The 16,416-nt window shown below is 45.1% G+C and overlaps 1 protein-coding gene across 1 annotated transcript in view; it reads left to right on the top strand.

Moving 5' to 3' along the window:
* LOC137522196 (potassium-transporting ATPase alpha chain 2-like) overlaps positions 1 to 16,416 on the top strand; it is a 120,657-nt gene that overhangs the window by 11,119 nt on the left and 93,122 nt on the right. The window lies entirely within an intron of this gene.

Below are 16,416 nucleotides of genomic sequence, written 5' to 3'. Positions count from 1 at the left end.
CCCACATACTATAAGCAACCCCACACACCGGCACCATGCATACATTTATAGGTGGCTCAGTTCAGACCGCAACAGCTTACCCACAGAGAGATAAAAATCTTACCCTTTGCAGAGCTGACCTGGCTCTTCCAATAGCTGTGGTTTCTCTGCCTGTGGGTCCCTGCCTCCAATGGACACCCGATATGCCAGTGCTCGCAACGATCCCCTCACCTCCCTGCGTCTCTGCTCCACATGCTGCGTGCAGGGAAGTTGTGTCATGCTTGCCCCAGGCTGGCATCGCCGCACGCTGGGAAGGGCTGTATCAGCGCAGAAGCCATTGGGCAGCTGTGATCGGCAGATCGCCGCACGCTGGGAAGGGCTGTATCAGTAAGGACATCGGGTGTCCTGCGGTCTCTCATATCAGACGTAGCAGAATCTTCTAACTTCAGCATAGGAGCCATTGGGCAGCCGTGATCGGCAGAATCCCCCGCTTAGAGTCGCCACTAAACAAGTTCCTTCATCCCCGCTCTGCAATTGTAACTTTCATTGCCGTTCTATTGGCTGTGATGGTCTCTCCGGCGGGATAACAGCTGTGTCTGCGGGCCAATCACTGCACTCGCTTGCGCAAGCGAGTGCAGTGATTGGCCCGCAGACACAGCTTTTGTCCCACCGGAGAGACCATCGCAGCCAATAGAATAACGGCAATTAAAGTTGCAATTGCAGAGCGGGGATGAAGGAACTTGTTTAGTGGCGACTCTAAGCGGGGGATTCTGCTGATCACGGCTGCCCAATAGCTCCTATGCTGAAGTTAGAAGATTCTGCTACGTCTGATATGAGAGACCGCAGGACACCCGATGTCCTTACTGATACAGCCCTTCCCAGCGTGCGGCGATCTGCCGATCACAGCTGCCCAATGGCTTCTGCGCTGATACAGCCCTTCGCAGCGTGCGGCGATCTGACGATCACGGCTGCCCAATGGCTTCTGCGCTGAGGTTAGAAGATTCCCCTACAACTAAGATGCGAGACCGCAGGACACCGCAGCCCATGGTCACATGATGGGAATACCGGGGTAACTAGCCGCGCAGTGCAATGCATCTGGAGCTTGTTGGAGAGCGGAGATATGAAGTGCAGATCTCTCTCCTGCTCGCACAGCTCTGCTGCTGCCACTTTGGCCGCCTCGCTCATTCCGCACTGCATGACTTTGATGTCATATTCGGACCATAAGACGCAGTCACTTTTTCACCCCACTTTTGGGGAAGAAAAAGTGCGTCTTATGGTCCGAAAAATACGGTACCTTCTCCAGCTCCAGTGCAGGTGCTGTAGCATCTCTCCGATGGGCTCAGGTGGAATAGATGAGATAAATCTGGTTCGGCTCACGTCTGCGCAGAAGAGTGGACCAGATCTGGCTCAGCTATTTCTGCCTGAGTCTGAGTAAAGAACCGCTACTGTGCCTGTGCTGGAGCTGGTAAATGCCTGCCGTTCGGAGACTTCTAGCGCTGCCACCGTGGGATGGAGGAGGACGGGAGAAGCCTTGATAGGATCCAGATCCTTCTCCCTCCCGAGGTAAGCAGGGGCCGTTTTTAAGTTTGCAGAGTCTCTTTAAATAGAACATGAAGGGATAGGGATATGGAGGCTGCTATATTTATTTTATTTTAAAGAACCACTATTGAGAAAAAAAGTAGGAAGTTAAAATTTGACAGAACCGACAGGTTTTGGGCCAGTCCATTTCCTCATGGGGGATTCTCAGGGTTTTCTTTGTTTTCAACAGCATTTCCTGAACAGCAGTTGCAAAGTCTAACTAACAAAATAGTGTGGGGAGGCTGGTTGGTTTCTTACTATTTTGGCAGTTAAACTGCTGTTCATGAGTTGCTGTTGAAAGCAAGAAAACCCTGAGAATCCCCCATGAAGAGATGGACTAGCCAAAAACCTGTCGGTTCTGTCAGATTTTAACTGCCTTCTTGTTTCGCATTAGTGGTCCTTTAAACACTTGAGGACCACATGCTTACACCTAGTGTTGGGCGAACAGTGTTCGCCACTGTTCGGGTTCTGCAGAACATCACCCTGTTCGGGTGATGTTCGAGTTCGGCCGAACACCTGATGGTGTTCGGCCAAACCGTTCGGGTTCGCCCGAACTACTAAATGCCCGGCCGAACAGGGCCGAACAGGGCCCCTGTTCGGCCGAACAGTGCCCTGTTCGGCCGAATACCGCCCCCCTATGGGGTCGCAGGCATAAGGGGGGAGCATGCCCCGATCGCGGGGGGGGGGTCGGAAATTCCCCCCACCCCCTCCGCTAGCGCTCCCCCCTCTGCCCGCTTCCCCATAAAAAAGTTGGCGTAAAGTTAAATATTACCGGTGGTGGCTGCTGCAGTGGCTGGCTGGCAGTGGTGTGAATGAGGAGGAGGAGTCCGAGTATGACGCGTTGAGGCCAGGCAGCGGGCGGTTCAGCGGTAGTACCCTTGTGGTACTTCCGCCCTTTCTCTGAGCTCACGTCCTCTACGTGATGACGCATACGAGGGTACGCGTCACGCGTACCATCGTATGCGTCATCACGTAGAGGACGTGAGGTCAGAGAAAGGGCGGAAGTACCACAAGGGTACTACCGCTGAACCGCCCGCTGCCTGGCCTCAACGCGTCATACTCGGACTCCTCCTCCTAGTCCTCACTCACACCACTGCCAGCCAGCCACTGCAGCAGCCACCACCGGTAATATTTAACTTTACGCCAACTTTTTTATGGGGAAGCGGGCAGAGGGGGGAGCGCTAGCGGAGGGGGTGGGGGGAATTTCCAACCCCCCCCGTGATCGGGGCATGCTCCCCCCTTATGCCTGCGACCCCATAGGGGGGCCGTATTGCGGCATGTTCGGGTCCCCATTGACTTGCATTGAGTTCAGGGTTCGGGCCGAACATGCCGAACATCTGGCCCATGTTCGGCCTGTTCGGCCCGAACCCGAACATCCAGGTGTTCGTCCATCACTACTTACACCCCCTAGTGACCTAGTGACCAGGCCTTTTTTTACAATTCTGGCCACTGCAGCTTTAAGAGCTCGCTGCAGGGTCGTACAACCTAGGACACAAGTGATCCCGCCCCCCTTTTCTGCCCACCAACAGAGCTTTCTGTTGGTGGGCTCTGATCCTTGCTGGCATGTTTTTTTATTTTATATTTATTTGTCATTTATTTTTAATACATTTTGCCATTTTTTTTGGTTTATTTATATATGGCCCCTCCCTCCCTCTGCCAGTTTTGCCGTCTAACAGTCTCCTAACGGCGATCGCTGCTGGAGACTGATGACGGAGCGGAGCGGCAACGGAGCAGTCGGCAAGGGGTTAAACAATGCACATTGCCTGGATGTCCTGCTGATCCTCTGCCTCTGATACTTTTTTGTTATAGTCCTTAAACAATCATGCAGATCAGATGTTTGACTGGAGTTTCCACATGCTTGTTTCAGATGTGTGATTCAGGCACTACTGATGCATGAAAAATCAGCTAGTCGCTAGGCAACTGGTATTGTTTAAAAGAGAATAAATATGGCGGCCTTCATATCCCTATCACCTCAGGTGTCCTTTAAGTTTTTGTTTTGAGTAGCAGGGCAGGTAGAGGTGTAAGAGTGAGGCAAGATGCCCCCTACCCATCTCTTGCCTGAGATGAGAGGCACATATAGACTGCTGTTACTGACTCCATTTAAAGAGAAACCGTAACCAAGGGTTGAACTTCATTCCAATCAGTCTCTAATACCCCCTTTCCCACAAGAAAGCATTACCTTTTCTCGAATAGCTCATCAGGATGGTCTGTATGGCTGATATTGTGGTGAAACTCCTCCCACCGTGTGATGTCATGATAAAGGACCTACCAGAGTAGACTGTGGCATCAATGAAACCAAAAAGATCCGTAAAGAGCCAGGCAAGTGACATTTTAAAATGTCAGCTTCTATATTCCTTTTAATTCAGTCTACCACTAAAAGTATTTTCCAGTTGTATGTGGTCTGGCGTTAATTATGGAGAAAATCCGAAGACATAACAACAAAAGTTATTTTGGTAATGACTATCTGTACAAGATTTCCTTGCAGGCTTTTGGAAACGTTACGTTTCTTCTTCAGGCATGATACAGATGCAGGCATGTATTATGCCTAAAGAAGAAAAGTTTTGAAAGCTTTCAAGGAAATCTCGGACAGATAGTCATTAATAGTGTTACCTAAACAACTTTTGTTGTTATGTCTTCGGGTAAAAACATGTGGAAACTGAATTACAGTAGTTAACCTCGAAAATGTCCTTCCCTAAATCTGACCAATGTAGGATGCCTATAACTGACAATTCCCAAAAAAAAGCCTTATACTAACCTTTACTCTTACAGTGCTTTAAATCTAGTCAGGGTCACCTTCAGGGCAGTACAGGAGGTGCTGCTGTATGGGGCCCCGAGAAGATCTGGGGCCCAAACAGTGGCAGTTCCACATGGGCCCCAGCTGTCAATCACTCCCACGGCGTGGCCCCTGTCATCCATATGAGCTTTGTGGTGAAACGCTTTTGATGCCAGCTGCTGTATGTCCCCTCTCCCCCTGCCGTGTGACTGAAGGCAAAGCAGGGGGTAGGACTGCAATGCATTGTGGCTCTGTTCCGTCATGCTGTGGTCCTGCCTCTGCATGGGGCTCCGCCCCATTGTGAGTCTAAAATGGCAGGTGGAGGAGGCCTGCTACACCTAGAGGCCCCGCTCCCCACACCTACTGGCCACTAAAATACACCTATCACTACCTACCTGCTACTACAAGCTACTTATCAAATTATAATTTGACATGTGGAGGCACATGGGAGTAAGGGTAGCCCAGCAGGTTTGCCCAGTATGGGGCCCAGAAAATTCTGATGGTGGCCCTGAATCTAGTACTAATCTTCATACCTACAAGAAACCTAAATCTGACCATACAGATAATTTGACATGTGGAGGCACAGGGGAGTAAGGGTAGCCCAGCAGGTTTGCCCAGTATGGGGCCCAGAAAATTCTGATGGTGGCCCTGAATCTAGTACTAATCTTCATACCTACAAGAAACCTAAATCTAACCATACAGATAATTTGACATGTGGAGGCACAGGGGAGTAAGGGTAGCCCAGCAGGTTTGCCCAGTATGGGGCCCAGAAAATTCTGATGGTGGCCCTGAATCTAGTACTAATCTTCATACCTACAAGAAACCTAAATCTAACCATACAGAAAACCTTAACTTAAAGCTTATTTGAACTGACATTGTGAAATACAGTACACATGGATACATTCAATACTAGTCCAACCAATAACTTGTCTGAGGTCCCTTTCTATTTTCTGCATTGCATGTACTGAAAAAACTACTGGTAGTGTTTTTCTATGAAAATGAGGTAGTCGAAAAGCAAGTAGAATTCAGGCTCTTGAAACAGAAAAAAACACTTTTATCTGGCTTTGCAAACAATGCTGATACCAAAAGAATGCTCTCAGGGCCATATCCTATTCAAAGGTATAAGTAGCTTGCAGATGCGAGCTACTTATCACTTTGACATCACACGAAGATTACCGACAAATCCTATTGCCAGTTTCCTTCATGCGATGGCCGATCGCTAGGGAGCATTACTCAGGCGAAAGCTTGAGCAATGCTGCCATGTCCTGGGCAATGGGGAGTGAGGTTTTATGCTGTGGTGCTGTCCTTCAGCACCATGGCACTGCTGCCTCGCTCCCCAGAGATGCGCGCGCACCCACCAAACCTTTAATACGAAGACCCCCCCACAGCTCCCCCACAGTCCCCCGAAGCTCTGTCGGTCACCCCTGAGTAATTTACCTGCCACGGATATACATCCGTCGCCTCTCACTGCAAGTCCTATCACTGTAATTACAGTATTTCTCACTGTAATCACTATATCTCAGAGGGAAGCAGCAGATTTGGGCGCATGAGACAAGTGGACAAAAAGGGCGCCCCATTCACTCCCATTATAAATATCGTTTAATGGGTGCCGAACAGGGAAAAAAAGGCGCTGGAGATTATTAACGTTTTAACAAAGGCGCTGGAGATTATTAACGTTTTAACAAACGGCGCCCGGAGATTTTTAAGGATTTATAACTATGTTTGTGATGATTTAACTTTACAAAATGAGCCCGTGACGAATAACGTTTATAAAGATACTAAATCACTATTTCAAAAACATTTCTAACACATTATTATTCACCCCAAAAAATTATTTACATTTTTTTATTTACATTTTTTATTTATTAATGCCTTAAAAACATTATTATCCATAGGGGGTCTTAGGTTTAGGCACCACCAGGGGGGTCTTAGGTTTAGGCACCAACAGGGGGGTCTTAGGTTTAGGCACCAACTGGGGGGTCTTAGGTTTAGGCACCAACAGGGGGGTCTTAGGTTTAGGCACCAACAGGGGGGTCTTAGGTTTAGGCACCAACAGGGGGGTCTTAGGTTTAGGCACCAATAGGGGGGTCTTAGGTTTAGGCACCAATAGGGGGGTCTTAGGTTTAGGCACCAACAGGGGGGTCTTAGGTTTAGGCACCAACAGGGGGGTCTTAGGTTTAGGCACCAACTGGGGGTCTAGGGGTTAGGGATAGGTACAGGGAGGGTTTTTAACAAACGTAAATATAAGTTTCAGTTTACAAACAGGGAAGATTAACGTTTTAAGAATTGCCGATCTCATACACATTATTTAGTGATTTATAAATTCTTAAAACACTATTTCTAAACGAAATTCTACACAATATTTCTATAAACGATAATACTGTTTATTGTTTCACACCACGCGCCCTTTTTTCCCGACGCCCTTTTTTGATGTACGCATCTCAGAGCCCCAGCAAAGCATCTTTGAAGCTCAGTATTAATAGTACAGCTGCCCCAGTATAGGTAATATAGATGCCCCAGTATGGGTAGTATAGATGCCCCAGTATGGGTAGAATAGCTTCCCCAGTATAGGTAGTATAGCTGCCCCAGTATAGGTAGTATAGCTGCCCCAGTATATGTAGTATAGCTGTCCCAGTATAGGTAGTATAGCTGCCCCAGTATAGGTAGTATAGCTGCCCCAGTATAGGTAGTATAGCTGCCCCAGTATAGGTAGTATAGCTGCCCCAGTATAGGTAGTATAGCTGCCCCAGTATAGGTAGTATACTGGGGCAGCTATAATACCTATACTGGGGCAGCTATACTACCCATACTGGAGCATCTATACTACCCATAGGCTTCCCGGACTGGGGTAGCTATACAGTACTACCTATACTGGGACAGCTATACTACCCATACTGGGGCAGCTATACTACCTATACTGGGGCAGCTATACTACCTATACTAGGGCAGCTATACTACCTATAATGGGGCAGCTATACTACCCATACTGGGGCACCTATACTACCCATACTGTGGTGTCTATACTACCCATACTGGATCAGCTATATTATCTATACTAGGGCAGCTGTACTATCAATAATGAGGCAGCAATACTGGGGCAGTTATACTACCTATACTCGGGAACTATATTACCTATACTAAGGCAGCTATACTACCTATACTGGGGCATATATACTACCCATACTGGGGCAGCTATATTACCTATACTGGGGCAGCTATACTATCAATACTGGGGCAGCCATACTACGTATACTGGGGCAGCTATACTACCCATACTGGGGCAGCTATACTACCTATACTGGGCAGCTATACTACCTACACTGGGGCAGATATACTACCTACACTGGGGCAGCTATAATACCCATACTGGGGCAGCTATACTACCTATACTGGGGCAGCTATACTACCTATACTGGGGCAGCTATACTACCTACACTGGGGCAGCTATAATACCTATACTGGGGCAGCTATACTATCTATATTGGGGCAGCTATACTACCCATACTGGGGCAGCTATACTACCTATACTGGGGCAGCTAAACTACCCATACGGGGGCATCTATACTACCTATACTGGGGCAGCTATACTACCCATACTGGGGCAACTATACTACCTACACTTGGACAGCTATACTACCTACACTGGGGAAGCTATACTACCTATACTGGGGCAGCTATACTACCTATATTGGAGCAACTATACTACCCATACTGGGGAAGCTATACTACCTATAATGGGGCTGCTATACTACCCATACTGGGGCATCTATACTACCCATACTGGGGCATCCATACTACCCATACTGGGGCATCCATACTACCCATACTGGGGCATCCATTCTACCCATACTGGGGCAGCTATAATACCTATACTAGGGCAGCTGTACTATCAATACTGAGGCAGCACTACTGGGGCAGCTATACTACCTATACTGGGGAACTATATTACCTATAGAGATAACTCAGGTGAAAAAAATTAATTGCCTATGGGCCAATGTGTCTAAAATAAAATAAATACGATGTTTCCCTAACTGATTGCTTAAAAATGGCTGTTACTTACCGAACAATCCTCATACTTATTTCTCTTTGTTAGTAGCTGAGGGAACCAGGTTTTGCATCACACAGACATACCTGCTGTGCACATTTCACAGGTAAAATGTAACATATTTCAATCAAAATAATAATATAAGAGTGACATCAGAACAGTTCTAAATACTATACTGTATATGAATTATCTCAAGTTTATTTTTAGTTCAAATTTGCTTTTAAGTAACTTAGACACACAAATAATGCAAAATGTTTAAAATGTGTAATTTATGTCATCAATATTTCTGCTGTTTTCAAAACCATCCACTCTGCACTTTCCCAAATACCCTCTTTCAAGAATTCTAGCTGTAGCTTGATCAGTTTGTAAAAACGTACCTTTTGTTTGCTTTTTCATATCAGTTATGATATTGCGTGGCAAAAGGGGTGTATTTATAAGCAGGTACACAAGGCAGAAGAAAGATATTTCCAGCCCAGTTTATCAGCAAATGACCATAAAACAAGAATGACACATTGGCCCATATGCAATTGATTTTCTCTCATGAGTTTTCTCTTAGACCTAGGAGATAATTTTCATCTTCTATTTAGAATAACTTTTCATCACTTTGAAATTGAAAAAGTACCAAAATGTAGGTGAAAAAGAACTGTGAAAATTATTCTGAATATTTTCTTGCTTGCTGGGGGCTTAAAAGGGATTTAATTGATTAAGTTTGAAAATATCACCTAGTACAGGGGTCGGCAACCCTCGGCTCCAGAGCCGCATGCGGCTCTTTTTCACCTTCGCCGCGGCTCTGGTGTCAGTGGCTGCGGCGCGCGTGTGACGTGTGCTGTCGCTGGCCCGGCAGCCTATCAGAGAGGCCGCCGGACCAGTGCAGTGCAGGGCTTCGGGCGGCCATTTTCCCGTAGCCCTGCAGTGTAATGCAGGCAGGACGTGACGTAGGAAGAGGATCGTGGGAGATGCGCGCCACAAGGTCGGGACAGGAGGAGATCGTGACAGGAGGTCTTCTGACTAGGTGAGTAAATGGGTTTTTCTTTTCATATCTGCTGAAGGAGTGTGCATATGGGGGTCATATCTGCTAACGATTTGTGCATATTGGGGTCATATCTGCTGAAGGATTGTGCATATGGGGGTCATATCTGCTAACGATTTGTGCATATGGAGGTCATATCTGCTAACGATTTGTGCATATGGGGGTCATATCTGCTAACGATTTGTGCATATGGGGGTCATATCTGCTAACGATTTGTGCATATTAGGGTCATATCTGCTAACGATTTGTGCATATGGGGGTCATATCTGCTAACGATTTGTGCATATGGGGGTCATATCTGCTAACGATTTGTGCATATGGGGGTCATATCTGCTAACGATTTGTGCATATGGGGGTCATATCTGCTAACGATTTGTGCATATTAGGGTCATATCTGCTAACGATTTGTGCATATGGGGGTCATATCTGCTAACGATTTGTGCATATGGGGGTCATATCTGCTAACGATTTGTGCATATGGGGGTCATATCTGCTAACGATTTGTGGATATGGGGGTCATATCTGCTAACGATTTGTGCATATTAGGGTCATATCTGCTAACGATTTGTGCATATGGGGGTCATATCTGCTAATAATTTGTGCATATGGGGGTCATATCTGCTAACGATTTGTGCATATTAGGGTCATATCTGCTAACGATTTGTGCATATGGGGGTCATATCTGCTAACGATTTGTGCATATGGGGGTCATATCTGCTAACAATTTGTGCATATGGGGGTCATATCTGCTAACGATTTGTGCATATGGGGGTCATATCTGCTAACGATTTGTGCATATGGGGGTCATATCTGCTAACGATTTGTGCATATGGGGGTCATATCTGCTAACGATTTGTGCATATGGGGGTCATATCTGCTAACGATTTGTGCATATGGGGGTCATATCTGCTAACGATTTGTGCATATGGGGGTCATATCTGCTAATGATTTGTGCATTTGGGGGTCATATCTGCTAACGATTTGTGCATATGGGGGTCATATCTGCTAATGATTTGTGCATATGGGGGTCATATCTGCTAATGATTTGTGCATTTGGGGGTCATATCTGCTAACGATTTGTGCATTTGGAGGTCATATCTGCTAATGATTTGTGCATTTGGGGGTCATATCTGCTAACGATTTGTGCATATGGGGGTCATATCTGCTAATGATTTGTGCATTTGGGGGTCATATCTGCTAACGATTTGTGCCTATGGGGGTCATATCTGCTAACGATTTGTGCATATGGGGGTCATATCTGCTAACGATTTGTGCATATAATGGTTTTGCGGCTCCCAGTTTTTTTCTCTTTTCGGAAATGGGTCCAAGTGGCTCTTTATGTCTTAAAGGTTGCAGACCCCTGACCTAGGAGAAAACGCAGGAGAAAATGTTAATTGCATAAAAGCCATTGGCCCAATCTAATTCATTTTTCACCTGAGTTTTCTCCTAGGTGATATTTTTAACCACTTCATCCCAAAGGGGTTTTTACCCTAACGGAAAAAGCGAATATTCACCTTTCAGTGTTCGTCCCTTTTATTTGCCAATAGCTTAATCTCTACTTATCACAATTAAATGATCTATATCTTGGTTTTTTCACCACCAATTAGGCTTTTTGGGGTTGATAATTGTTTTCAGTAATTACTTTATTTTCTATGCTTATTAAAGGGAAAAACAAGAAAAAAAATGAACAAATACACTATTTCTCCAATTTCATCCCCTATAGTTTTAATATAAACACTGCTACTGTACATAAAGCCCACACATTTCATCTGCCTATTTGTCCTGGTTATTACAAGATTTGAATTATGTCCCTAGTACAAAGTATGGTGACGATGGCCTCGATTCACAAAGCAGTGCTAACCTAGTTAGCACGCCTAAAGGCTTTAGGCGTGTTGCTAAGTAGTTAGCACAAAGCTTCAAGAAACCGCGCACAAAGTTTTGCGCGCAAGACTTTACGCGCATTACACTTTACGCGCAAAGTTTTGCGCTGCGCGGTGCGTGCGAAAGATCCGCTAAACACGCCTAATATGCCTATTTAGCGCGCGAACGGTGCGACCTTTCGCGCGCACCGCGCAGAATGAAAGCTCTTTTAGGCGTGCTAAGGGGCTTTTCACATGCGTGCTAAGACTTTGCACCCTTTTGTGAATCAAGCCCAATATATTATTTGGAAATAAAGCTGTATTTTGTCTATGTTGTGTTTTTTGTTTACTGTTCTCTCGCGCACACGAGCGGGAACGCACGTGCAGCGCTGCTTAACTTATAGAAACGTCCTGGAGCCGTTAAGAGGCTCCAGCAGGACGTTTTAATATGCCTGCTTGTACACTTGTCAATAAAATGCCTTTTAAGCAAGAAAATACTAAAATTAATTTTGATATTACTTTTTCACCTACTTTCTGGTATATTTTCAGTCGAAAAGAGCTGAAAAGTTATTTTAAATAGAAGATGAAAAATCATCTCCCAGGAGAAAACTCAGGTGAAAAGTTAATTGCATATGGTCCCTTGAATTCAAAAGAAGTGTACAGTCACTCTAAGATAAACTCTCCCAGATAACAAGACCACACCATCGTCAATATGAGCAGGGATGCTCTTCCGAGTAGCTACAAGTGCATAGTTACTCGGATTTGAAATGTAAATTAAATAGAGGTGACCGCGCCGCGGAAGATGGGGGTTAACTTACCCATGTTGCCACCAAATCCTATGTGTTCCTATTCGCGTCATATGCCGCACGCCACATCACTCCTGTGGTTCCAACTTCCAGCTTGAAGGAGGAAGTGTGGGAGTGTCATGGAACGCAACGTGTGACGTGAATGGAACTCATAGGATCCGACAGCATCACAGGTAAGTTGACCCCCATTTCTCGCAGTCACATTTGTTTAATTTACACGTACTTGAAGCTACTCAGAAGAGCATCCCTGCCCATGTGTAATGTGGCAATGATTCTTTGAAAGTAACACTCAAAAAAGTATTTTTCTTTCTAACTCTCTATCTTAAAAAAAAAAAAAGCAATTAACCCCACCTACTCCCAAACCTATTTACCCTTTCTCATCCTGCTTGGCTGGAATTGTAAGAATTAATAAGCCAGACAGCTTGAGGTTCTAATGTCTGAACAATACCAGCCTACATAATCATTAAAATGGAGGGGAGGAAACCGACGCTGCAAGAAGGAGGCAGAAATCATTCCCCTTCTTGCAAAACTTCCCGTCCATGTCAAGGGTGGGACAAGGGGCTAATTCCTACCTTTTGCTTGGGCCTTCGCTTTTCCTATCCTCTCTAGTTCACCTTTCAGTCCCTGGAATTTCTTTTGCTTCTCATACTCCATCTTCCAGGCTTTGCTGTCAATTAGTAGCACTGCCACATCTATCATCACTGTAGTTTTTTTTTTTGCCTATGTCCAGTTTATTGGTCAGTACCTGTCTGTCCATGTGGACATGGAAATCCCACTGGATCTTAGCTTCATCTTTTTCAGATCTACTGTGGATTGTTTAATTTAAAATTAGGAGAGTTTTGTCCATACACTATCCAGATGTCTTGAAAACAACATCAGCTACTTGTTGTGCCATTCAGTATATGCTGTTACTGAATCCATCTTGCACCCTATCACTATGTGTGGACCTCCTCTGAGGTCTCTTTGCAGTGCCTGTACCTCAGGTTCCATCTACTGAAGTAGATTCCTGCTTCTGAGGATCCGGTACTTAGAACTTGTTCTTGAGCTGCTATGATCAGTTAGGGTTGTCTCTGAGCCCAGCCCTTTCCAGACATTGGTAGGAACTTGTAGGAAGTGTTAGCCACCTCCCCTGCCTGTTGATGGTATATACCATGCAGGACCTTGTCTTGCCATGGTCTTCTGTCCACATCCGCAATGATGTCTCAGGTACTTTCTCAGCAGCTTGTATTTAGGTGCCATGTCACTCATATAATTGTATGTTATGGGTTTTCTCCTGTAAATATGAGAAGTGGAATACCATACAAAATGGAGTCAGAATTAACTATAAAGTTGTTCTTAAATTGTTCCATTGTACAAGGAAGATATGCGTTGCCTGGGTATGTATTTGATGGTTGTTGGCACTTCCCTTTTTTTCTAACCTTTGACATAATTGACACACAGTCATTCAGTGACTAAGTTTGTAAGCTTTGGGGTCCTTGGCATCAGTAGTGTGAGAATGGAAGCAGTTTATATTTTCACATTGAAAAGAATCAAACAAATCTGATTGGCTATTTGCGGCTCCAGCCCCTATTATGATTTTGAGCCCCAGTCACCCAATGACCGAATCTACCAGGTTTTAGGCCTCTGCCATTAACAGTGTAAGAATAGCAGAAATTTAAATATTCCCTGTATAAATCAATAGATGAAATGTGATAGGCTCCATCCACTCTCCTAAATATTATTCCCAGTCACCCAGTGACCAACTGCGCCAATTTTTAGAACACTGCCATTTACAGAGTAAGTATGGCTGCAGTTTAAATTTTACCATTTAAATATTTGGTTGTTGTTGTTGGCTCTGCCCACTTTTTCTAACCTTGACATGCAGTCACTCAATGACCAAGTTTGTGAGCTTTGGGGTTCTTGACATTAATAATGTGAGAATGGAAGCAGTTTATCAATCAAACAAATCTGATTGGCTGTTTGTGGTTCTGCCCACTTTTCTGAATTTGAATCCAAGTCACCCACTGAGTGATTGTACCAAGTTTGAGAACCCTGCCATTAACAGTGTAAGAATGGCTGCAGTTTACATTTTATCATGTAAAATTAATGGTTGAAATTTGATTGGCTGTTTTATGCTCTGCCCACTTTCCCTGAATTTTTAACTAGTAGTTCACCAAGTGGCCAACTGTGCCAAGTTTGGGGACTCTGGCTTTATTACTGCGAGAATGGCAGCCTTTTACATTTCTCCCATTGATGCGATAGGGTGAAATCTGATTGGCTGTTTGTGTTTCCATTTAGGTGTGCTGGGGGGGGGGGGAGGGGGAAGGAAGGGGGGGGCCCCCAGAACATAAAACCATGTCATCCCAGGTAATTAGGGACTGTATCCGAAGTTTTGTTGAAATCGGTTTGAGTGTTTGAGTGTTATACACATCACACATAGTATATTTAGAATGACATAGCTAAGTAGGGAAGGGAAAGCCAGATTTTCCAGCTCATCATCAGACTATTACTAATGCTTTCTTTGCTGGGGACGTCTCACATTTCTCTTTAGCTCATCCAGTTCTTTCCAGAAAATAGTGGACATTAGAGCAGATTCTGATCCTCTTTAGAGATGTACGGGTTCGCGTTCGCCTGCACCAGGCGAATTTTTGCGGAAGTTCGATTCGCTCCATAATGCTCTATTTAGCAAAACTTTGACTCTCCATATCACTGTCAGCAGACACATTATTGCCAAACACACTGCTCTCACTGCTGGAGGCCTGCCCCCCTCCCTCAAGCAAGGTCCTTATACCATTTGACTCAGTTGTCTGCCTACACTAATTAGTTATGGGACAGCTGCTACACACTCTGCTAGGGAGATTTTAATTAGCCTCTTGTGGGTCCCTCCTACCCCTCCTACCTCCTACTGGAGGGAGGAGGGTCTCATCTGCCAGGGAATTATACTATTTCAAAAACCAGTTTACATACCATGGCTGGGAATCGAACCCGGGTTTCACTGTGTGGTGGGCAAGTCACCCTAACTGCTGTACCACGACAGTACTAACTGAAGCTGGCCTAGCATTTACCATTTATGCTCAATGCAATAGAAACATTATTTTGCTTAAAGGACACCGTAACTGAGAGTGATATGGATGTTTCCTGTAAACAATACCAGTTGCCTGGCAGTCCAGCTGATCTTTGTGACTGCAATAGTGGCTGAATCACACCCTGAAACAAGCATGCAGCTAATCCAGTCTGACTTCAGTCAGAGCACCTGATCTGCATGCTTGTTCAGGAGCTGTGGCTAAAAGTATTAGAGACACAGGATCAGCAGGCGATTCAGGCAACTGGTATTATTTTAAAAGGAAAAATCCATATCACTTAGGTTCCCTTTAGGGATTTGTAGCATAAAAACCAACTCACATTGGCCGGGGTTTGAACCCGGGTCTCACTGTGTGGTGGGCAAGCACCCTACCCACTGTACCACAACAGTACTAACTGAAGCTGGCCTAGCATTTACTATTTATGCTCAATACAAGAGAAAAGGTAGATAAGACAAATAACATTTATATCACACTCTTCTCCTGGCGAACTATAGAGCATGCCCTAGTAGCTGCAGCTCTGGTGCTTTGAGTCCGCCAGGAGAAAAGTGTGATATAAATGTTATTTGTCTTGTCTACTTTTTCTCTTGTATTAAGCATAAATGGTAAATGCTAGGCCAGCTTCAGTTAGTACTGTTGTGGTACAGTGGTTAGGTTGCTTGCCCACCACATAGTGAGACCCAGGTTTAAATCCCTGCCAATGTCAGTTGGCTTTTATGCTACAAATCCTTAAAGGGAACCTAAACGGAGAAGGATATGGATTTTTCCTTTTAAAATAATACCAGTTGCCTGAATCGCCTGCTGATCCTGTGTCTCTAATACTTTTAGCCACAGCCCCTGAACAAGCATGCAGATCAGGTGCTCTGACTGAAGTCAGACTGGATTAACTGCATGCTTGTTTCAGGGTGTGATTCAGCCACTATTGCAGTCACAAAGATCAGCTGGACTGCCAGGCAACTGGTATTGTTTACAGGAAACATCCGTATCACTTTCAGTTAAGGTTCCCTTTAAGCAACCTAATGTTTCTATTGCATTGAGCATAAATGGTAAATGCTAGGCCAGCTTCAGTTAGTACTGTTGTGGTACAGTGGTTAGGGTGCTTGCCCACCACATAGTGAGACCCGGGTTCAAATCCCAGCCAATGTGAGTTGGCTTTTATGCTACAAATCCCTAAAGGGAACCTAAACGGAGAAGGATATGGATTTTTCCTTTTAAAATAATACCAGTTGCCTGAATCGCCTGCTGATCCTGTGTCTCTAATACTTTTAGCCACAGCCCCTGAACAAG

The sequence above is a fragment of the Hyperolius riggenbachi genome, chromosome 6 (assembly GCF_040937935.1).
Source record: "Hyperolius riggenbachi isolate aHypRig1 chromosome 6, aHypRig1.pri, whole genome shotgun sequence".
NCBI classification, from domain to species: Eukaryota; Metazoa; Chordata; class Amphibia; order Anura; family Hyperoliidae; genus Hyperolius; species Hyperolius riggenbachi.
Note: the sequence above shows the minus strand (reverse complement) of the source record. Positions and strands in the feature narration are given on the sequence as shown.